This window comes from Pan paniscus, chromosome 3 (assembly GCF_029289425.2).
Source record: "Pan paniscus chromosome 3, NHGRI_mPanPan1-v2.0_pri, whole genome shotgun sequence".
Lineage (NCBI taxonomy): Eukaryota > Metazoa > Chordata > Mammalia > Primates > Hominidae > Pan > Pan paniscus.
The window spans coordinates 155,268,115-155,293,490 of NC_073252.2; the positions used below are offsets into that span (position 1 = coordinate 155,268,115).

Below are 25,376 nucleotides of genomic sequence, written 5' to 3' on the forward strand. Positions count from 1 at the left end.
ATAAACTCCTGTTGAATCTTCTCCAAAAATGTTTATTATAGGAAATATTGAAAAGCATAAGCACATGAAAAGGGTTTGACCATCTATTTGGAGCATTTCCTTTGATCTTCTAGTCTTCGTTTCCTAAGCTTTTCACTAAGTACTGCGATGCTCCTTTCCCCTCAATCCAATGTTCTCCATCTGTTCTCTCAAATGTGATCTTTGCCATTGGAATGTAGGATTTAAGCCATAGTAACCCATGAAAAAGACATACCTGTGCTGAAAGTCAAGGAGAATGTCACATGTTGAATGGAGGCTATGCGTTTGTGTCAGTAGTTGCTCTACTTATTAGTTAATTGGCTTTCAAATAATTGGATCTAGTTTTAGGTTTCAAAGGTACTGACAGTTACTACTATTGTGCAATTAATTATCCATTTCTTTCTAGTGTCTAACCTGTACTTAATCAATCAAAAGGAGCCACATATTGATCAGAAATGATAACCAGAAAAGAAAATAAGTAGTTTAGGTTGTCTGTAAATTAAATATTTGTTTTTCCAGGTGTAAAGAGTTTCCTGTGCATCACAACTTCCCTAGTTCATCACCCTGGGGATAGTTTTCAAATTACATGATGTTCATTCATTCATTAATAATTTATCACTCATAAATATTTATTGTATCCATTATGCATCAAACAACGGAAAAAGGCTGAAGTCTATTGATGGAGACAGACATGTAGAAAGATTATTATATGTAATGTAATCCTTCATTCACCAAATATTTATTGAATACCTGTTGTTAATACCAGGCATTGTTCCAGATAAGGGGGATAGAGAGGTAAACAAGTCTTAAGGAAATAAGTCTTTATTCTCATGCAGATTACTCTCTTTTAAAGGGGACTGACAATAAACAAATGGTCAAAAAATACGTATCAGGATATTCTGAGTAATATGAAGTGAAAAAAGCAAAGTAAAGAGGTAGAGATGGATGGGGTATTATTTTTGATAAGGAGGTCAGGGCAAACATATCACCCTGAAGTATGGGTAAAATTTGAGCAGAAACGTATATGAAAGGAGGAAGTTTTTTGAATATCTGAATGAAGAGAGTAGGAATGAGAGGCACCTGGAAGTATATAGTAGTAATATTTCTCTGAATAGAAATTTACATAAATCATTGAAGCTGAAATAGCTTAGATAATTCAGAAGAGCCAGTGGCTTGAACACAGTAAACTGGAAGACAGTAGACAGAAATAGAGTCAGGAGTACCAAAGGTCTAGATCTTTTAGAGTTTTGGGTCATGTTAAGGACTTTACATTTTATTCAAATGTGATAATGCCAATAAGGAATTTGGAATAAGAAAATGACATGACCTAATTTATGCATTAAAATTGGCTGTGGTTGAAAAAATCACTAACCTTCACTGAATGTTACTATGTGCAAACACTGTGCAAAGCAATTTTATCTTGAATAATGCGTATCATCCTTAGATCAACTCTGTCAACTCTAAGGTATATTATATTCCTCTTATTTAACAAATGAAGAAATTTAGATGCAAAAATTATCCAACTCTGTGGTCACAGAGCTGGTGATGTTTGAGCTGGTCATTGAAACCAGCAAATCTGGCAGTATAAAACACGTTGCTTCATCAAGGAACTAGACCACAGAGGAATATGAAGAAAAGAGGAAGGTAGAAGCTATACTGAAAGTCCAGGTGAGAGATGACACCTGGAGTAGTGTGAGAAGTGGGTGACCCAAACCTTGAGCAGAAATACTACAGGATGCAATGATAGATTGCATGTGAGAGTATAGACCGACAGACAGTAGGCAAACCGTGGTGCTATTTACTGAGATTAGAAATGGGGGGGGGCAGGAAAAGGCTCGTTTCGTTTGTTTAATTGCTTGATTTTATTTATTGGATGCGGTAGAAAATCTAGGTTTATTTTGTTTTGAAAGAAATTTGAAATAGCTATTTAGACTGGCAAGTGAGAGAGTCAAGCAGGCACTTGGATACACTCATCTTAAGACATAAAATTAGAGAGTCCTCAGCACGGAGATTGCATTTAAAACCCCAAGATTGGATAAAACACTACCAAAAGTTCTAAGTGTTGGTTCCTGGAGACTGTAGTATCTAGAAGTGGGGAAATGAGGGGAAATCAGTGAAGAAGACAGAGAAGGAGCAGCCAGTGAAGTTGGAACAAAATCAAGAGAATTTGGTGTAGTCAGTTTAATTTTTAATAGAGTATTATTAGAGAACATGGAGGTTATGGAATTCCTTAAAGCAGGTAACTTCTAAGCGAAACCGGATATGCTGAAGCTGGTCACACAGAAAAAGAGGCAAAGTTAATATCCCCTTAGATGCCCATCTAGACATCATGTAGAAATAAAGCACATTGAATATCATGCTTTCATTACTCAGTGAGTACCTAAAACAAAGACCAAATGTGCAAAGATACAGTGTAGGAACTCAAAATTTAAAAAGTCAGGAAGCCATTGCTTACATAGTGTCATGGTCACTGAAACAGGAGTTTTGCAAAGACCTAATATCTTATGTCCCTAAGATACCAGAACAGCACATTTCTGAGCCCATCAGAATTAGAATGAGTATCTTATCTAAGATTCTGTATGGAATGACACTGGTTCTGAGTGCTTTGTTCACTTCATACTACCATGATAGCAATCAACAACAACAACAAAAAGCGAAACGATCACTTTAAAGATAATTAAGCTGAGTATTTGCAACAATTTGTTGCAAACGCAGTTGAACCATGGTTAAGACCGTGAGATACGGAAGGAGACACATCAGGTTCAAATCAAATAGGTGCTCTACAACCTATTATGTGTTAGTTGGGAATCTGTTTACTCTCTCTCCTATTTCCACATCAGGAAAATGAAGTATCTATTTCTTAAATAGAAATTACATGATATAATACATTAGGGTACATAACACAGTGCTTGGCCTAAGGTAATAATTGATCAACCTATGTTGCCTTGTGCTGTACCATGTCAGTTTATAATGTGAGCATTTCTGAATACTGTATCATTAGTCTGTGAAAATTTATTTTAAGGACTTAGGAATGCTACATTTAGATAACTATTTTCTTATTACTAAGCATGAAGGCTCTACATTTATGATATTATTAATAATATTTCTCTGAATATAAATTTACCTAAATCATTGTCTACATCTTTAATTGGCATTTCTTGACATATTTAATGTCCTTGCTTCTTTTTTAGTCTATGATTTATATTTCATGAAACCAAATTACAGTTTTACAATAATAGCTAAGAGCTTCCTTCGTTAATTTACAGATTTTTCTGCCCAACATTTACCACAAAAAAATCACACATCATTATAATGTTCCTTTGTGCTACATTTTTCTTAAATTTATAGAGATAATGAAAAGGAAAATTAGCTGCAGCCCGAAAACTCCTTTTAAAGTATGCATCTGAGGACTTCTTTACAAAGCTGTTTAAAACAGCATAGAGCTTTACTTATGCCAAAGAAATTCTCCCCTATCACACATTTTAGAGGATATGATGTATCCTACATTCCTTTTCTTTGAGTTAACATTGTATAATTCAGGACATAGATGATGAAGACTATGGTTTTACTAACTAAATGATTATTAGTGTTTTAGGGGAATTATTGTCCAAAGAATAGAGACTCTCTTTTTCCGGCCAAGCTAAACTTGAATTAATTAAATCTCTTTATGAAGCAGATGTTGAAAAACTTGGAAATTCAGTGGGCAGGAAGGCATCAGTCAGAAAAGATTTTTTTAAATTATTAATTAGTTTTTAAACATAGCTCTTTTTACTCTTATTTATTTTTAGCAATTTAATCAGATATTCCTGGAATAGGTTTTGCAGCCCTTCTGCAGTTGCGGTTTCTTTCTTTGACTTGTTTCAGAAGTTACATCATTGTCAACCTTCCCCTTTGCTTATGATGGGAAGACAAAGAAAGGTGTGCCGGAGGTCAGGCTCTATGAACCTGACATAATCACTGATTTCCCAAGTCAAGATGCACAACAAGCGATGGCATCTGTTTACCATTCTTCCTGTTTTTATTTTTGGCACTGGAAAGACTAGACTTCAACGAAGTCTCATAGAAGAGCGCTAATCACTATTAATAGTTTAGAATTGATGTAATGGCCAATATTAGACCTTACTCTTGTAAGTTTAAAAGCCTTAGCAATGGGAAGAGTTATTGATTTTTTGGTCAAGCATTCACGTAATTTTTTTAACTCATGCTACCTGTAGAAAAAAATAGTTTCAAAAGTGTATCTGCTATTAAGAAAATCATCCTGGCCGGGAACAGTGGCTCACGCCTGTAATCCCAACACTTTGGGAGGCTGAGGCAGGTGGATCATCGGAGGTCAGGAGTTCAAGACCAGCCTGGCCAACATGGTGAAACCACATCTCTACTAAAAATACAAAAATTAGTTGGGCATGGTGGCATGTGCCTGTAATCCCTGTTTCTTGGGAGGCTTAGGCACTAGAATTGTGTGAACCCGAGAGGTGGAGGTTGCAGTGAGCCGAGATCACACCATTGCACTCCAGCCCAAGTGACAGAGCTAGACTCCGTTTCAAAAAAAAAAAAAAAAAAAATCATCCAGCTCAAAATACCAAGTTTTTTATTCCAAAACACAGTACACAATACAGTGACCTAGGATCTTTTCTTTTGAGGAAACAATTCTAACTTCAAATATTTTAATTGGGCTTTAATAACGCTGAGGGAATGCTGTGAGTCCCCATGGGCTGAAATTCTCAAGTGGAGTCAGGGCTGAGTAGAATAAATTGGTGCTTTTCGTGGATTGTTATTAAGTTGGTGTTAGATATTCCTTCCAGTTCTAATTTGTGGCTACCAGATGCTCTGAAGCTCAGCTTGTGCTTTTGGGCTTTTGCTTTATAATCTTGTCAAATCTGGCTAGGAAACTTTTAAAGGTGCAAGGTTACTAAGTGTGATGATATTGTATAAAGAAATATACTGTTTTTGCCGGGCATGGGGGTTCACGCCTGTAATCCTAGCACTTCGGGAGGCCGAGGCAGGCAGATCACGAGGTCAGGAGTTCGAGACCAGCCTAACCAACATGGTGAAACCCTGCCTCTAGTAAAAAAAAAAATACAAAAATTAGATGAGCGTTGTGGTGCTCGCCTGTAATCCCAGCTACTTGGGAGGCTGAGGCAGGAGAAACGCTTGAACCCAGGAGGGGGAAGTTGCAGTGAGCAGAGATTGTGCCATTGCACTCTAGCCTGGGCAACAAAGTGAGATTCTGTCTTAAAAAGAAAAAAAAAAGAAAAAGAAATATACTGTTCTTTGGACTTAAATCTTCTACCATTCCCTAGCAGTGTGATTTGGGGCAAGTTCCTTCTCTAGCCAAACATCACTTTCATCATCTGTGACACTAGAATTTTCACACCTATCTGGCAAGCTTATGATGAGAAATAAATATTATGTAGCACCAATAACAACTAAGCTATAAATTGAGGTGTTATTCTTGACTCCTCTTCTCCTCTAATCCTCCAGTTCCTAAATCCAACAAATTAACAAGTACTATCAGCTTGACCTTCAAGATATTTTCCAAATGCACCCACCCTACTTCATCAAATCTGTTATTGTGTTAATCCGACAGGCATCATTTCTCACCTGAAGTAATTAATTAGCCCCTTAAGTGGTCACCCTGCTTTCACTCTTGCTTGCTCAGTCTTGGCATTTTATGTAAGATCTCCAGAGTGGCCAGAAGGATCTCTTAAAAATACAGATAAAGAGGCCAGGCACAGTGGCTCACGCCTGTAATCTGAGCACTCTGAGAGGCGGAGGCGGGTGGATCACCTGATGTCAGGAGTTCAAGATCAGCCTGGCCAACATAGTGAAACCCCATCTCTACAAAAATACAAAAATTAGCCGGGCATGATAGCAGGTGCCTGTAATCCCAGCTACTCGGGAAGCTGAGGCGGAAGAATAGCTTGAACATGGGAGGCAGAGGTTGCAGTGAGCTGAGATCGGGCCATTACACTCCAGCCTGGGAGACAGAGTGAGACTCCATCTCAAAAAATAAAAATAAAAATGAAAAATGAAAAAAAAAACAGATAAAATATCCTACTTATTCTCTGCTTAAAACCCTCCGGTAAATTTCATCTTATTCAGAATAAATCCCAACTTTCTCTCATGGCCTACAAGGTTCTGCATCTCCTTGCCCTCCTTCCTCCTCTATGGGAGGAGTCTGATTCCTCCCGTATGGCTTTTCCCCTCACTCACTCTGATCCTGTCACACTGACCTCTGACTGCTTTCCCATGAGGGGGCCAAACTCTGGTCACCTTAGGGCCTCTGCCCACACTGATTCCTTTGCATGCTACTCGGGAGTCTGAGGCAGGAGAATGGCGTGAACCTAGGAGGCGGAGCTTGCAGTGAGCCGAGATCGTGCCACTGCACTCCAGCCTGGGTGACAGAGAAAGACTCCGTCTCAAAAAAAAAAAAGAAAAGAAAAGAAAAGAAAACAGCTTCCCATAAATGTTCCCTCCAGCCTTTCCTTATCATTTAGGCTTTCCTCCTCCCCTCCTTCTAATTTAGAACAGCTACTCCAGTCATTCTCTACTGGAGGGTCAAAGCTGGCTAGAGAATTTTCAAAGGTGCATTGTTACTGTGTGATGATATTGCATAAATAGGTATACTGTTTTACTGACCCTGTTTTACTTTCTTCCTGACAGTTAACCCTGACTGCAAAAACCTTATTTACTTACTTATTTGTTAACTGTCTGTCCCTCCCCCACCAGAATATAGGATTACCAAGGAGCTGTCTCACTCACCATTGTATTTCTGGCACAAAAGACAGTGTCTTACAAATAGTAACTAGTCAAAAAAATATAAGATGAATAAATACACAGATCTTCTACTATGCTTGACACTTAGTAAATGTTCAATTAAAATTGTTGTTACACATCCTTCTATTCAATTTCCACCAGCTAATTCTACTTCAGATGGAAGAAGTCTATTGTCTTGGTCATAGTTAATATCTCTCCAGAGAAACTGATAAATAAGCTTAGCCTTCAGTGTTGACATTATTACTTAGCACTTGTTAGATAAATGTTGTAATCTGTGTGTTCATAGATCTAGATCATAATTGTTTCATATTATAAACTAAAAGGTTATCAAGAATGAGAAAGCACAATAATGTTTATCTTCAATCAGTAAAATATTCTGACTAGTATTGCATTAATGTGAATTATACATTTTCTCGGCCACAGTGAAGATGGTGTGGTGTTGTGGGAAAAACCAGCTTAGAGTCAGCAGAACAGCATTTATTAAGTGCTTATTTTTTATTGGTGTTAGGTATAAAAAGTGGTATAAAATGTGGTCCTTGCTCTTTAAGCAGCTTTTACTGTCATTCCATTGCTAAATATAAATGATCCTGTTTATTAAAAGGTTGAGTTACTGATTTGGAAAAACAATATTTTTCCAATCCAACATTCCTTAATATTCCCTGGCACAAAACAGCTTTTTTCGTGTGACCATTTTCCATTCCTCTTAAAATAGAAGAGAACGGTATTCTCCAATGTTTCTAAAATTTCCTTCAGTTTTTTTTCTGAAGTCTGTAAAACAGAGAATACAGCTGCTGACATTGAAATGAGATTCCATGAAACAGTAAGTGCATAGAATGCCAAGGTAAATGGGCTGTTTATTAAGTTTTTCTGATTCCATACCATACATGAGACGTTCCACCCTGTCACTAGCTGTAGTTAAGGACAATTTACAACAGTATAACAGGAATTCTGCTCTTCCTCCAAGTCAGCTAAGGTGGATACATAAGAGAACCTCAATAAACATTTGCCACAAAGAGGAAAGAGAAAACAAAAACAAAAACTGGAAAGCTGTAATTGAAATACACCACCTAGCATATTTAAATGTGTGTGTGTGTGTATCTCAAAACCAATCATATTAACAGACAAAAATGTACGTGTGTTAATATGATTGTGTCAATATCTGTGTGTCTGTTAATATGATTGGTTTTAATGTTAAATTGTCCTAACATTCCAGGAATAAGTCCTATTTGGTCATGGTGTATTAAATTTTTAATACGTTTGGGGGTTAGTTTTGTCAGAATTGTATTAAAATTTTTGTATCTGTGTTTATAGGGAATATTGGCCTTTAATATTTATTTTTTGAATTTTTTTAATTTTTGATTCAGAATAATGCTGACCTCAGAGAATAAGTTGGGTAATGGGTAATATTCTAACCCCCTGAATTTTTGGGAGGAATTGGTATATAGTTGATATTAATTCTTGCTGCAAAGTTAGGAGGTATTCATCTGGGTAAGCCATTGGCACCTGGAGTTTTTTGTGAGATTTGTAACTGAAGATTCCAATAAATATAAGACTATTTACATTATTTATTACTTCTTAAGCACATTTTGGTAGTTTATGTATTTCATGAAATGTTTCCATTTGATTGAAGTTGTAGTATTTATTGGCATGAAGGTGAATATCTTATTCCCTTATTATAATTTTAATAGCTATAAAAATACTATAGGGACAATAGCTTTATCAGTCCTGATGTTGGAAGGTTGGTAGTTTGTCACCTCTCTATTATTTCATATCTATATGCTTACAGAAATCATCAATTTTATCGATTTTCTCAAAAAATCTTTCAGTGTCATGAATATTCAACATTATGTTTATGTTTTTATTTCATTGATTACCATTCTGACCTTTGTTATATTTTTTCTGCTGCTGCTTTTAGCTTCATTTGCTCTTCTTTTTACGGTTTCTTCAACTAGAATCATCAGTCATTAATTTTAGATCTTTCTTCTGATGAATTTAATTATTTTATGCTAAACATTTTCTTCTAAGTACCATTTTAACTTCACATAAAATTTAAATGTAGTGTTTTTTTATTCAATTCAAAATACTTTCTAATTTCTCTTTTGAGTACTTATTGACCCATGGTTATGTAGAAGTATGGTATTTAATATCTGAATATTTGAGGGCTGTGTAGATATGTTTTTGTTACTGATTCAAATTGAATTTGTGATTTGAATGCATTCTTGATATGACATGAACTCTTTTAAATATATTGAGATTTGTTCATCTTTAACATAGCTACTACACTCCAAAATTGAAGTCAACACACTCATTACTATAAATTACTTGTTGAAATAATTTACCTTGAAGAGAAAGAAAATTAGGAAAGAGAATTTAAATGATTCCTCCAAACCATACATTTATAAATATTATCATATTTAAAATGTTTGAAAGTCGTGAATTCTCCATTAATGGAAAAGCAGTTTGCTATTGGGAACAGAAAATAACTCAGCGATAGTTTACCAAATGCTTTAAAATTTAAAAGCTGTACTGTTTGGATTTACACTTGTGCAGCATTCTTATCATTAGAATAACAACTGCAAAGTGCTTTATTCTCACCTTCTCTCAAGTAAAATCTAAAAACTCCACTGTATCCAATGTTTGTAATGTCTATTTTAAGTGAATCTAAAAGCGTTCTAAATTTAGTTTATGGTAAATACTTCAAAATACCTAAAAGAGGTACATTTCAATCACTTAAAGCTGTGAAAATTGTTTCAGATTCACTGCTTTAAAGGGTCTTCAAATATGTTTTCTTTTCTTTTTTTTTTCTTTTTTTTTATACTTTAAGTTCTAAGGTACATGTGCACAATGTGCAGGTTTGTTACATGTGTATACATGTGTCATGTTGGTTTGCTGCACCCATTAACTCGTCATTTATATTAGGTATTTCTCCTAATGCTGTCCCTTTCCCATCCCCCCACCCCACTACAGGCCCAGGTGTGTGATGTTCTGCACCCTGTGTCCAAATGTTCTCATTCTTCAATTCCCACCTATGAGTGAGATCATGCGGTGTTTGGTTTTCTGTCCTTGTGATAGTTTGCTCAGAATGATGGTTTCCAGCTTCATCCATGTCCCTACAAAGGATATGAACTCATCATTTTTATGGCTGCATAGTATTCCATGGTGTATATGTGCCACATTTTCTTAATCCAGTCTATCATTGATGGACATTTAGGTTGGTTCCAAGTCTTTGCTATTGTGAATAGTGCCACAATAAACATACGTGTGCATGTGTCTTTATAGTGGCATGATTTATAATCCTTTGGGTATATACCCAGTGATGGTATCACTGGGTCAAATGGTATTTCTAGTTCTAGATCCTTGAAGAATCGCCACACTGTCTTCCACAGTGGTTTACACTGTGAAACTAGTTTACACTAGTGAACTAGTTTACACTCCCATCAACAGTGTGAAAGCGTTCCTATTTCTCCACATCCTCTTTGACAGAACCTTACTTCATTCCAAATTAATATCAGATATTTTAAAATAAAAAAGATCAGTTCTATACAAAGATAAAATGTTACTCAATACCTGAAGGTTCACATTTTAAATTTATTTTTTATTTTTATTTTTTTGTCAACAGATGATCCATGAAATAATGCTACACCCTTAAATTCCAGAAGATGGCATGGTTTTTCCAACCTCCTGTGGATATGGGGCATGATCAATCTATTATATATGATTAATACAAGTTCATGCTTCTTGTTTTATGGTGAAACAACATTAAAGAATCCAATTTAGATTGACTGAAGCATGAGTATAATAATCCTTGAATGTGATTGTACTTACTTAATACACCAGTTTAAATCCATTATCTTGAGACTTAATGTACTATGGTCCATCCATCTTCATTAGTTTCATTTTTAGTACGACAAGGAGATTCCCTATCTTTCTCAGCTCTCCATGAGGCCTTCTCTTTTTCACATTCTCTTTCTCGGTCTGGGTCTCTTTCTCGGTCTGGGTCTCTTTCTCAGCCTCTTGAAAGAGCTGGGGGAGCAAGTCAATGAGGAGGGCTCCACTTTTCTGCCCGGTCATCTTTCCTGTCATCAGCACATCTCCAAGAACTTACTTCTTCACATTCTGACATTGTTGTCTCTTAGATCTCATCTTTCTCTTAGATCACACCGGAGATTTGTTTTATGGGCCAGAATTTGGTCTATCATGCCTAATATTCTGGGTGCAGTTGAAAATAATATTTATACTGCAGTTAATGAGTAGAGTGATCTATAAATGTCATTTAGGCTAGGCTGGCTGATGGTATTGTTCAAACCTATATTTACACTAATTGTTTATTTGCTTTATCAGTTATTGAGATGACAGTGTTGAAATCTCTATCACTGTCGATTTTCTATTTCTTCTTGCAGATCTATAAGTTTTCTTCTCATGTATTTTGGGTTTCTGTTATTGGGTGTATAAATATTTATGATCAGTGCGTCTTTTGATGACTTGACCTCTTTGCTACCTGGTAATATATTTTTCTTACTCTATTTTGTCTGATGTTAATATAGCCACTCTAATTTTGTTTAATTATTGTTAGCCTGCATCTTTTCCATACTTTATTTTTAGCTTATTTGCATTATTATAGAGTGAATTCAGTGGAGGCATCATCTAGTTGAGTCCTAATTATTTATCCAATTTGATAATCTCTGTCTTTTAGTTGGGGTAAAAATAGACATATAATATGTTTATTGATATGGGTGAGTTCAAATACACCATCTTGATATATACTTTACATTTGTTATATCTACTCTTTATTTCCTTTTTTCAATTGCTTATATTCTTTAGTATAAATATACATTTTCTTTAGAATATAGAATATAAAAGTCATAAAATGGAATTTGAAGATTCTATTTAACTTTCTTTTTAACTTCTAGGAGTTAAGCTCTTTGTTATGTTATTGTAGGCATCACTTTAGAGTTTATTGTATGTATTTTTTACTTATCATAATCTACATGCACATGATATTCTTTCATATATAAAATTATAACCCAATGACAGTATAATTATTTTTATCTTCTGATTTTTGTGCTATTATTATCATACATTTTAGTTCTATATATGTTATAAATGCTACATTTCAACATTTGCTTTACACAATGAATTATGTTTTAAAGATATTACATTTGCTTTACACAATGAATTATGCCTTAAAGATATTTAAATAATAAGAAAATTCCTTCATATTTATCATTCTAATTACTATTTCCCTGCTCTTTTGGGTAGATCCAGATTTCTCTCTGGTATCATTTTACTTTTATTTAAAATATTTCTTTTAATATTTATTGTAGTGATGATCTATCAGTAATGAATTATTTCTGCTTCTTTGTATTTTGGAAACATCTTCATTTCACCTTCAGTTTAGAAAGACAATGTTTCCATGACTTAAAATTCTAGGGGAATGTATATATAAGTACACAGACATACAAACATTTTGGTGCATTAAAGATAATATTCCAACTTGTCTTGTAACTTGCATTATTTCTGATGAGAAATCTGTCACCTTTTTCTTCGTTCCTCTGTATGCAGTATGTCTTTCACTAACTGCTTTACATCTTTCCTTTTTATTATTGATATTAGGCAATTTACTCTGATATGCCTTGTATACTGTACTTTATGATTTTTGAAGTTGGGTTCATTGAGTTTCTTAGATTTGTCAATTTACAGTTTTCAACATATTCAGAAAATTTTTGGCCATTAATTGTAAAATATATTATTGTTGTTTCCCTCTCCTTACTTTGGAGACTCCACATATGCATATTTTGATCACTTGAAGTTTTCCATTATTTTTTCAGGTATTCGTCTCCCTCGGTTTCATTTAGAGGGTGTCTTTTGCTATGTCTTCAACTCTCTAATATTTTTTTCTGCAACATCTAATCTGGAGTTAATCCTATCCACTGAATTTTTCATTTTAGACTCATAGGTTTTTTCTAGAGAGGTTCAGTTTGGGTCCTTTAAAAGAATCTCTGCCATATCACTTCTTAACATGTTTACTCTTCCTGGCAGCTTTTTAAGTGCATGAAATAGAGTTAAAATATTTTTAAATGTTCTTGCTTATTAATTAAATGTTTTGCATTATTTCTGGTTTACTTTTAATTGATCGATCTTTTTGATTATGGATTATATATATTTTTTGCTTCTTTGTTGTCACGCCTAGTAATTTTTTAACAAGTTTGAGGCATTGTGAATTTTACCTTAATGAATGCTGAGTATTTATGTTTTGTAAAATAATACTGAGCTTTGTTCTGTGACAATTGAGTGACTTGCAATAAGTTTAATTGTTTTGGGTCTTGGTTTTAGGCTTCCTTAGGGAAGACCAGGTGCTATTTAGAGTTAATTTTTTCCACATTCCTGAAGCAAGACCCTTCTTAGTACTCTGACTGGTGACGTGAATTACGAGTAACTCTGCTCCTGCTATGGAGAAGAGCCACTATTCTTGGCCTGTTGTGATCTCTAGGCACTATTTTCTCTAATATATGTGGGTGGTTCTTTCTGGCGTTGAGGAGTTTCTTCACACATGTGTGCTTATCAGTACTCAAATGAACACCATCTACAGATGCATGCTGGGAATAGGCTACCCCTGGACAGCTGGCTCAGACAGCCCAGCCGCAGAGTTCCTCTGCAGATACTTGGAGTCTGTTCTTCCTGCAGTTCTCTTCCCTCTCGCACTCTTCTGTGAACTCCAGCCACCTTGCCCCCTAAACTTCCAGTTCCACCTCCTCAACTCTGAGAGGCTGGCCTCTGTGTGAGTTGCCACTGTCTGCACTATGTCCTGGAAACTTTCTGCAGTCAGTAAACTGGAGTTCACTTCAGTTGTTTCCCATTTTTCAGGAATAACTGGTTTTTGTTCCCTCATGTCATGTGACTTGTGAGCTGTTTTCTTGTAATTCACCTAGTTTTCTAATCTTTTAAGGCCCCAGAAGGTAAATCTGATTGCTTTTTCTCCATCTTGGCCAGATTTGAGCATCAACTACAAGGTGCATTTTTAATAGGTTACTGTGAAGAGTCAATAAAAGTGTTGGCCACTCTGAAGATTCAAGAATGTTAAATAACACAATAAATACTCACTCATAATATTTTCAGATATTAGCAACTAAAGAAACAGGACTAGAAACAAAAGAAATTCTAAGTGGTGAGGAGAGCTATAGTGGGAAAGCAATATAATGAATTATGAAAAAAAATAAGTTTTGGAAACACAGCAAGACTTAAGAAGACAGGATGACTGGAAGCAACAAGGAAAGGTTGTAAAATTAACTGACTAAGAAGGAGACACTGGCATTCCCAGGAGGCAGAATTAGGGCTTTCCCTCCACACATACGGAGGTGGAAGCCTTAGCATGGTTAGTTGGTTTCCACTAGCATATTTGGTCCTTTCTTATTCTTTATTGGCATTCTTCCACTGCTTCCAGATGCACGCTGGGAATCAGGCTACCACTGGACAGCTGACTCAGACAGCTGCAGCCATAGTTAACAAGTAGCTGAAGCAAGGAATTGTTTACATTTTCACAGTCGTTTTCCCTTTCCTGCTGATGTGACTGTTAAATGTTATGGGGGCACATTCACTTCATTGGGTACATTGATAATTATAAATATATTTAGAAAAATAATATACATATTATTTATACATATTATATATGCAAAGCAAAAGCATATACATAAAATAAAAAGATGACTATATGTATATGTGTATATATCAAAAGAATTCCTTGTCTATTATCAGTTTTGCCCTGCTTTCACCAATGTACCATCTCATGAAGACATTTTAGTTCCTGAGTGAATCAGATTGATTCTTTCAATGTAATAATATAATTTATAATTTAATAGTTAATATTATAGTCATGAATTTATTTATACCACAAATATTCATTAGGGATCTATTTTTTGATGTTTTAATTATTACCAACTTTTTAAGAGTCCAGAGTTTGATAATTTAAAGTATAATTAGTGCTGACACTCTTTTTCTGTCTTTATAACAGCTGTTAGTCAGTTCAAAGAAAAAAAATTATTGTCTAAAAAGAATAATATAGTTGATTGTATTTTGCTTCATGTTAAAAAGACAGGAAAGATATTTCTGTCTGAAATTACATCTATTATCAGAATGACTGATCAGGAAACAAGGGGGATTTTTCATCACTTCTAAAGTAAGATGAAGGCAGTACTTACTTAGAAAAATATTAAATATACATATGGTTACAATAATTATATGGTGTCAGAAATGTATTCACTTTTGTAGGAAAGAGTCTTTTAATTTTAAAATTATATTTCCTATATTCAGTGTTTTGTCTATTCTAGCTTCCCTGGATCCACATATTTGATACCATAAGTTTCCATGTGTTTATCCAAGCCATACATACAATGAATACAGCATGATGTAAATGTTGCATGTGAATCAACAATAAGATAATGACTAAATCTTAATTTGTGCTATATCTATTTCCTCAGCTTCTTCCTATTATTGTCCATTGTCTACAAACACTTCTAATTTCAGATCCAACTAGATATATCAAGATTATATGACCTATTTTCTCAGACTTATGCCTGGAGAACTCAGCGATTTGTACAATTTCTGAAAGAGCCATTGGTGTGCTGGTAAATTGGCATGCCATGAGGAAAAGACAAGACTGATTTGCCTCATCTGTTGGTCTCCATGGCGTAAATACTGCTACTGAGGTTGATTTCAAGCTACCTGCTTGTTAGTTACCATACCGCAAATTTCCTGAATATTTATTTACTGGCTCTCATTAATCAGTATAAGCTGGCTTTAGCATGCCACCTATTCATTGTTAGTAGAATTTGGCCAAAAAACCATCAGATCTTCTTGTAAAATCTTATTAAATACTTACTGGAAATCTTAGATATATACTGACTATCATGATCTACTAATCAGCCACTAGCTTTTCTCAAGATGAATATAATCACCTCTACCATACATATCTTCTCCCTGAGAAACCTGCTTCACACATACTTTCAGTTTCTTCAATCTCTTTTGTTTTTTTCAGCAGATCATTTATGTTTTTTAAAGTTTCACCTAGGGTCTTCTAAATTAGAGTGATCAATTTTGAGTTTCCTTGCTAGTTAAATTTTATTTTTAAAGAGTCAGACTTTTGAGTGGCATTAAACTTAACATTAAAAAGACAATCTCATGGTGAAACCCCGTCTCTACTAAAAATACAAAAAAAATTAGCCGGGCGTGGTGGCGAGCGCCTGTAGCCCCAGCTACTCGGGAGGCTGAGGCAGCAGAATGGCGTGAACCCAGGAGGCGGAGCTTGCAGTGAGCCAAGATTGCGTCACTGCACTCCAGCCTAGGCGACAGAGCGAGACTCCGTCTCAAAAAAAACAAAACAAAACAAAAAAAAGACAATCTCAATTGAGGCATTAAATAACAATTTTATTATTTAGGCATAAACCCGGGATGTGGAAATGTGTTCTTAATTAAACATCAAATTCCAATTTGATCTGAAAAAGTGATGCCCCAAACTAAATATTAAAATAAATTTAATAATAGAGTTTTATTTAGTTTTCAAATAATATTATCTTCTACAGTTATTCAGATAGAGCACAAAACATAAGTTTAATAAATTTAAGTGTAATCATTGTTCAATAATGTCTTCTGTCACTTAAGATTTTTTTCAACTTTCTACCTCGGCGTAGATACAATAATTGAGGCTACAGCAATGATTTTGGCCCTTTATGAGAGATTTCATTAAGCCCTAGTTAGATAAGTGATCTGAACACAAAGTTCAATCTTGTATCTCATGCTTATTAAAAACCTTTTAATATTTTGAGGAAGCAGCAGAACATAGTGGAAAGAAGCCACGATCTATTGTCAGAAAAAAACATGAGTTCAAATTCTATCTCTGCAATTCTATAACTTTCTCATAAACTCACTGAAAATCATTTTCTCCTTGGGTCAAGAAGAATAAATAGATATAATGTTTTTAAAGAAAATGGCAGATACAGATATTTTATGTGTTTTTGGCTTTCTATATCTCCTAAATGTTTGGTGAAAATCTTTTAAATCTAGCTATATTAAAGGGAAAGATCCAGATAGGCCCACCCTCAAAGCAAAACACCACCAGAACCCAAAGAAGCTCTGGCTGCTACCATGAGTGGTGAAGATAAAATTATTATTATTTATAATATTTTCAAATGTTTGTGTCTCTGCTGAATTTCATTAGACGATTACAAGGGAGAGCAATATTCTGTTCTCTAGTTCTCTCAATGCATCCATCTAAACTGTGTTGTACATCAAATTGGTGAGAGTCTTTTTCATCTTCTACTGTATTAAAGTTAGTTTCTTTAGGTAGCAAAGCATAATTCCCATACTTTCTCCATGGCTTTCACATAATTACCTGAAGTAGCATTTTTTTTCTTATACATATTATGGTGTTGACTCCTAGGAGCCTAAGACACAAGTCTAGAGAAAAGTGGAGATCAGAGGAAAGGTCCAGAGAACAATATAAAGCACACAAATTCACCCTCCACTTAAAGAATATCTTTTGAGTATCTAGACTCTGAGACTTGGGTTGTTGTTAGGATTACGTAAGAAAATAAAGCAATATAGATGCTAATTACTTCCATTCAAAGAAAGAATGAAACACCTAGGTGCCAGGAATGAACAGAGAAATCAAATGCAGAGATTAAGAAAAGAAAATAAGTAATAAGAAAAGCCCAAGCTGCTTTGGTGTTCTGCAGTTTTGAAAAAGGCACATGGCTTTGAGGCTTAGAAATTACAGTTAAATACTCAAAGATAAAAGGTTTGCCATCACAGCTTGAAAAAGTAAAAGGACTGAACCTGAGCCTCTGAATAAAACCTGGATTTGATAAAGTCTAATTTATATATAATATATATTTAAGAAACATAGAAAAACAGCAAAGATAATTTCTCTCTAGCATATAACATAGGCAACAAAAACAAAAATTGAAATAAAAAATACTGGGCACCCTCACACCATGTTGTGACATTCATGTTTACACTCCCTGTTGATATAGATTACTAAAGAATAGGAAATTAACACAAATAGGTCCACATGTAATTAAGGCATTTTTTTCATAATCCAGATCAAATAAGAGGCCATATAAAAAGCAGTTCTTCTTAAATAAAAGTTCACATTAAAAAATTACATCTCACAGGAGGAAATGAACCAACATGAGGAATTATCCCAAAATAGTGGTTGGGACTATGCTAATGCCCGTGGCACAAATGTGGCCTGAGGATTATTTTTGTAAAGATGTTAATTAGCAATGGTTCTTAAACTTTTAAAGAGTTCTAAAATAAAAACCAAAGTATATAAAAAAGAGAGAATATGTGATATACAACACTTAAAATATTTACTCTCTGACATTTTCCAGAAGAAAAATTGCTGACCCCAATTAATAAATATCTATTTGATAGTCTCAGAATTTTCTGACTTCTCTGGCTCTTTTTCATTGATGCAGAAAAAGTAATTGATAAAATAAAATACTACTTTATTATGAAAATGTTCGGGGCTGGGCACAGTGGCTCATGCCTGTGATCCCAGCACTTTTTGGGAGGCCGAGGCAGGTGGATCATGAGGTCAGGAGATCGAGACCATCTTGGCTAACATGGTGAAACCCCGTCTCTACTAAACATACCAAAAATTAGCCAGGCGTGGTGGTGGGCACCTGTAGTCCCAGCTACTCGGGAGGCTGAGGCAGGAGAATGCTGTGAATCCGGGAGGCAGAGCTTGCAGTGAGCCGAGATAGAGCCACTGCACTCCAGCCTGGGCGACAGAGCAAGAATTGCTCAAAAAATAATAATAAAAATTAAAATGAAAATGTTCGGAAAAATAGGAATAGAGAGGAACTTCCTTAATTAGATAAAGAACACCTCCCAAAAATCCACAACTTATATTACATTTAATAGTGAAAGACTGAATGTTTTCCCTGTAAGAAAGGGAACAAGACAAAAATTACCATGCTCATAACACTTTCAACACAATTGTGGAAGCTTTAACTAATAAATCAAGAAAAAGAAACATTAGGTATGTTGAAAGGAAAGAAATAAATAAAACTGAATCTATTTGCAGATGACATGGTTGACTCCAAAAAAAAAAAAAAATCAAATGAATGTACAAAAAAAACCCCTGCAAACTTCCCTAACCTTATACACGAGTTTAGCAAAGATTCAGGATAGAAGGTAAACATGCAAAAATCCTAACAGCAAACATGTGGAAACAAAAATTAGAAAGATAATACCATTTACAATTGCACAAAATAGGAAATATTTAGGTGTAAATTTAACAAAATATATACAGAAGTTGAATGCTGAAAGCTATATGATGCCAAAGAAAAAATTCAGAAAGAACTAAGAAATGGAAAGACATACCATGTTCTTGGATTGGAAGAGTCAACATAATCAAGATATGAATTCTCCACAAATTGAAGTATAGGATTAATACAATTCCTATAAAAAATCCCAACAAGATTTTCTCTAGAATAACTAAGGTTATATTAAAATTTACATGGAGGGAAAGTAGAAAGGAAGGGTAGAAAGGAAGGGTAGAAAGGAAGGAAAGAAAGGAAGGAAGAAAGATAGGAGGGAGGGAGGAAGGAAAGGAAGGCAGGAAGGAAGAAAAGAGAGAAAGAAAGAAAGAGAAAGAGAAAGAAAGAAAGAGAGAGAGAAAGGAAGAAAAAGAAAGAGAGAGAAAGGAAGAAAGAAAGAAAGAAAGAAAGAAAGAAAGAAAGAAGAAAGAAAGAAAGAAAGAAAGAAAGAAAGAAAGAAAGAAAGAAGGAAGGAAGGAAGGAAGGAAGGAAAGGAAGGAAGGAAGGAAGGAAAGGAAGGAAGGAAGGAAGGAAGGAAGGAAAGGAAGGAAGGAAAGGAAGGAAGGAAGGAAAGGAAGGAAGGAAGGAAGGAAGGAAGGAAGGAAGGAAAGGAAGGAAGGAAGGAAAGGAAGGAAGGAAGGAAGGAAAGGAAGGAAGGAAGGAAGGAAAGGAAGGAAGGAAGGAAAGGAAGGAAGGAAGGAAAGGAAGGAAGGAAGGAAGGAAAGGAAGGAAGGAAAGGAAGGAAGGAAGGAAAGGAAGGAAGGAAGGAAGGAAAGGAAGGAAGGAAGGAAAGGAAGGAAGGAAGGAAGGAAGGAAGGAAGGAAGGAAGGGAGACGGGTGGATCACGAAGTCAGGAGATCAAGACCATCCTAGCTAATACGGTGAAACCCCGTCTCCACTAAAAATACAAAAAAAAATTAGCCGGGCGTGGTGGCGGGCGCCTGTAGTTCCAGCTATTCGGGAAGCTGGGGCAGGAGAATGGCGTGAACCCGGGAGGCGGAGCTTGCAGTGAGCGGAGATCTCGCCACTGCACTCCAGCCTGGGCGACAGAGCGAGACTCCGTCAAAAAAAAAAAAAAAGAAAGAAAAAGAAAAAGAACAAAAGAACACTGGCTGAACTAACTCTTTCACCTTACACAAAGTTAACTCAAATGAACTATGGAGTCGGTGTAAAATGTAAAACTATAAACTTTAGAAAATCAGAGAAAATCCTCAAGATTTAGGGCTACACATAGGTTATTAGACTTTACACAAAAGCGTGATTCATAAAAAAAAAATTGGCAAATTAGACTTCATCAAAATTAAAAAATTTTCTATGTAAAAACTGTATTAAGGAAATGAAAAGGCAAACTATGAAGTATGAGAAAATATTTGCAAATATTATATTTGACAAATGAGTAATACGAAGAATATTTGAAATGCTCTCAAAACTCAGCAGTAAGGGGTGGGCGCAGTGGCTCACGCCTATAATCCCAGCAGTTTGGGAGGTCGAGGAGGGTGGATCACCTGAGGTCGGAAGTTTGAGACCAGACTGACCAACGTGGAGAAACCCCGTCTCTACTAAAAGAACAAAATTAGCCGGGTATGGTGGTGCATGCCTGTAATCCCAGCTTCTCAGGAGGCTGAGGCAGGAGAATCACTTGAACCAGGGAAGCGGAGGTTGAGATGAGCCGAGATTGCACCATTGCACTCCAGCCTGGGCAGCAAGAGTAAAACTCCATCTCAAACAACAACAACAAAACAAAAAACTCAACAATAGGAAGACAATATGATTACAAAAGACATGAAGAGACATTTCAATGAAGAGAATATACTGATGCAAATAAACATATGAAAACATATTCAACATCATTGGCCATTAGGAAAATGCAAATTAAAACAATAATAAAGTACAAAACACACCCATTAGAATGGCTTAAATAACAAGTAGTGATCACATCAAATACTGGCAAAGATGTAGATAACTCTGAGTGCTTATACATTGCTGGTGGCTATGAAATATGGCACAGCCATTCTGGAAAACAGTTTGGCAGTTTCTTAAGAAAACTAAACACTGGGACCTAGTAACTGCACTGCTAGGCTTTCATTCCCCCTAAATGATTCATTGTCATGCAAAAACCTGGGAGCTCAGATGTTTACAGCAACTCTATTTGTAATAACCCAAATCTGGTAACAAGCTAGGTATCCTTCATTGGAGGAATAGTTAAGCTGTGGCATATCCATACCATGAAATACTATTCAGTAATAAAAGGGTGCACATTATTAATGTCTTCGAGAATCTGGATAAATAAGCGAATTATGCTGAGTGAAAAAAGCCAGTCTGAGGATTTTATGTTATATGATTTCATGTATACAGTTTTCTCATTAGAGGTTGCACATAGTTAAGTAAGGGATGAGGCAGGAGGATAATGGCTGTGACTATATTAAAGGGCAACATGAAGGAGTCTGATGGTAATGAAACATTTCTCTATCTTGACTGTGTCAATGTCAATAGTCTGTGATATTGTGCTCTAGTTTTCAAGCTATTATAATTGAGGAAAACTGGATAAAAATATTATTTCTTACAACTTCATGGGAATCTATAGTCTCAAAATAAAAAGTTCAGTAAAACAAGGTAAATAATTCACTGTAAGTTGCTTTCTTACAATCACGGAAAAAGGAAAGTTAATAAATGTCGAACTAAAAAAAGACTGACAGTTGAGAAAGATATATGTAAGAAGATATTTGCTTTTAATCATAAAGGCAGTTCAGAGGGAACCTAGGCTGTATCAAAGAGGCCGAGAAAACAGGAAAAAAAGGCACAGTATCTTTTTGATGTATAGAAAGAAAGCTAATAAAGCCTAAGAAATGTTGGAGGGCTGGTATGTTCCTTAAAAAAAATAAATGCAACAAGTGGACAGCTACTTTTGTGAATAATTTGAGACCAGTGTAGTTTCATTTAGAACTTGGATGAAGATGACCTCACAAGACTCTCTTTAGTTCTATGAGTTTTATGTGCAATAGCTTTCAGTTTTGCTATAGAAACTAAAAAATGGCTAATATAATTACTCTTGGAACAATACCAAGTAGCATTTCAGTGACAAAAACTAATGATGATTTTTGAAAGGTCTGACATGAAATACAAAAGAAGGGCTTAAATCCATAATCATAAATGGGACATTGAAATATAAAATACATAATAGCCTGTTTTCCAGAAAAAGATTACTACTCTCAAGATTTCCTATAAACTACTCAGTTTTACTGACAATCCAATTCAATAAATATTTTTAAAATTCTGACTATGTTTTAGAGCTTTTTGCTAGATGCTGTAGTGTAGTGAATATAAAAATAATGAATAAAAATATCTGTCTTTATGCCCAAGGATGTTACCACATATAAATAACTCATTATAAAAGAAGATAGAAGAAAATAAATACCTAATGCTGATTAGAAAGGCAATATGCTCTATAAAGACGAATACTAAGCAACACATTTTTATTATTCTCTCATTCTCCTACTTCTGAGAAAATTCCTTCAATAAATCACTTTTATGAGAATCTTGGTCTCTGCTTTTAAGGAACAAGAGAAATGTATTGTGTATTCTAAAAATGCCAAGTACACTTAGGGATGAAGAACATGCTGTGTGTAAAGTATATTGATAGGTAAACTTGGGAAGATAGGTTATATTTAAGCCACAACTTATTTGAAGTTCATACAAAGGATTTGGGATATATTTTTATAAGCAATTTTTTTATGAAGCAGGTGCTTTCAAGTCACCAATACTTGATAAAAATATAAGAGGTATATGAAGGATGGAATCAAAAGGAGAGAAATTGTGGGCAATGTGATCAATTAGAGAATCCATTTAGGTGGCATCAGTGGAGGAAATAAAGCTGACAGATTTCATAAAAAATTATTGGGTTATAGCAGCTAAATTTAAAATCAGGCTTGAAAATGAAGGAGTCTATGATACTGGGCGGAAGGTATTGTCTTCAGCTGAGATAATAATTTGGGGGAAATATTGAATTCTGATTTGTATACATTTTGATGAGTGGGAAGAAGGCTGTCAAGTCTATTTATAGATGTAAGTACAGAAACCACCAAAATTAGAGGAAATTTACAACTATAGAATGGATGGGACTGCCACCACAGAAGTGCTCAGTGAGAAAGCCACTTTGATGAAATTTAATAAATTCATGAGAAAAAAAACTGATTGAAAGAAGGTAGAAAATTGAGTATATAGCAAATGAGAAAGTTTAAAGAATAAAGGTGCTATCTGGTATTGTATAAAGTGGTTTACAAACAGAAAAAGCTGTTGTATTTAACAGGACATCATTAGTGATTTTTGATGATAATTTTATGGGTAATAATAGGTAAGAAATGTTTTAATGATGTTAAATAGTGAATTTAGGCTTTCTAAAAAAAAGTTGGCAATGAAAACAAAGATGATAAAGCATTGGAATGGAATAGAAAATTATAAACCTTCTGTGACTTAAACATATTTGTTAGAAATAACCAGTGAAGATAACTTATATCATCAAAATAACCTCCTCATGTTTTTAAATCATCTATTAATAAAATAATGAAATTATATTTACTTTTTAAAGTGTCACAAGTCTAAGGATATTTGCATCTGTAGGAGACGAACAATTTTAATTTTAAATGTGTGTGTTATCAGGGAGTTTGCAATATCTGGTTACAATTTTTATTTCCAGATGAAACTAGAGACAAGATGAATATTGCAACAGCAAAAATATCTTACCAAATTCCTTTCTGCAAAGGATCACTATAATTTTTTTTCTCAGATTGGGATGATGCATACACATATGAATAGTTTTCCTTCTGTTCTCCATATGGATGTTATTATTATTGATTTCTTTTGACTTTAGCTAATTAAATATCTCTCTCAAATTGAAGGGAAGCAGAAGTGATATCTAAAATCAAAATCAAAGGGTTTTTTTCACCAACAAATAAATTTGAAGTAAGTCCACATGTCTCCTATCCATTCCTCTATAAAAACAGTTATTTTGTTTTACATCTATCATTCACTTTATGTAATTGATCATTTCATTTTACTGATATTTTCCCAAAACGTAAATCATGATGTTTTACTACTCTAAACTCTTCAATGACTTTTTGTTAAATTTTGAATGAAAATCTCAAATCCTAACTGCAGCCTACAAATTCCTATAGCCTCTCCACCTCTTAAGCATCATCTCCTGCCAACCCAACAATCACCACTTCTGCCACTCCAACACCACATTTCAGACCCAGAATCCTTCTTACTGCCCCTGTAACATGCCAAGTTCTTCCCCATTTCGGGGACTTCAACAGGTTGTATCCACTGCTTGAAACATTTCTTCTATCTACTTACTATTCAACTGAGTTATAGCCCTCGGGAGTCAGGTAAATGCTACTTCTTCAAAGAAGCCTCTCAATCTAATGTAGTTCCCCTCTAATTCTCTCTCATAAAACCCTAATTTCTCTTAGCACATTTTTATACTGTCCAAATGTATGTTTATTTCTTGGTTATCTGATGTATATTTCTTCCACCTTTGTACAATAGAGAATAAAGCAATTATATCATTATATTCTCAGTGTATATCACAGGGCTGAATACATAGAAGACAATAAAACATATTTGTAAAATAAGTGGATCCTTACAGCAAGGGTCTTAAGTAGAATCAGTATTACACTAAAATATTAAATGCAGCTTTATATCTGTATCTACATTTATGTTTACACACACATATCTCTCATATCTATCTATGTATCTATCATCCATCTATCATCTCTCTCGGTATGTGTGTGTGTTTGTGTGTGTGTGTTTGTCTGTGTGTATGTGTGTAAGTATCACAAGATCTGTATACAAAGAAAACAAAGCAAAGCAATGCACCTTTGCTAAAGTTGTAATGCTTACTCCTCTGTCAGGAGAGGTAGTTTATGGTAACAAATAGGGTGCTGTTCCAAGGGTGGTGTGAGTTGGGAAGGTTAGTAAAAATCTGGACTTACTACAACATTTCTATTCTACCAGAGAGAAAAATATTTTTTCAAAAGGAAATCACTAAAGAATCCAGTAAGGAAGAGGGTAGTAGAAAAGGTTAAAGCACCAGTGGATGAAGATAAGAAATGTTTTGTGATTCGAGTTAAACACATGCTGATTGTATTCTGTGGAATACTGTTGTGAAAGTATAGGGCACTTACCTGCTCATGGTCACAATGGTCCATCAAAGAATTATGAAGCTTAACAAACAAATATGTTAACACAATGGGATATTGCACAGTT

General features: G+C 34.9%; 1 long non-coding RNA gene across 1 annotated transcript in view; it reads right to left on the reverse strand.

The window, feature by feature from the left end:
* The window catches only part of LOC129397642 (uncharacterized), a 714,556-nt gene continuing 689,180 nt past the window's right edge, over positions 1–25,376 (reverse strand). The window contains exon 14 of the long non-coding RNA XR_010112052.1: positions 1–25,376. This exon is cut by the window's right edge and continues 5,585 nt beyond it. This is a non-coding gene — a long non-coding RNA (uncharacterized LOC129397642).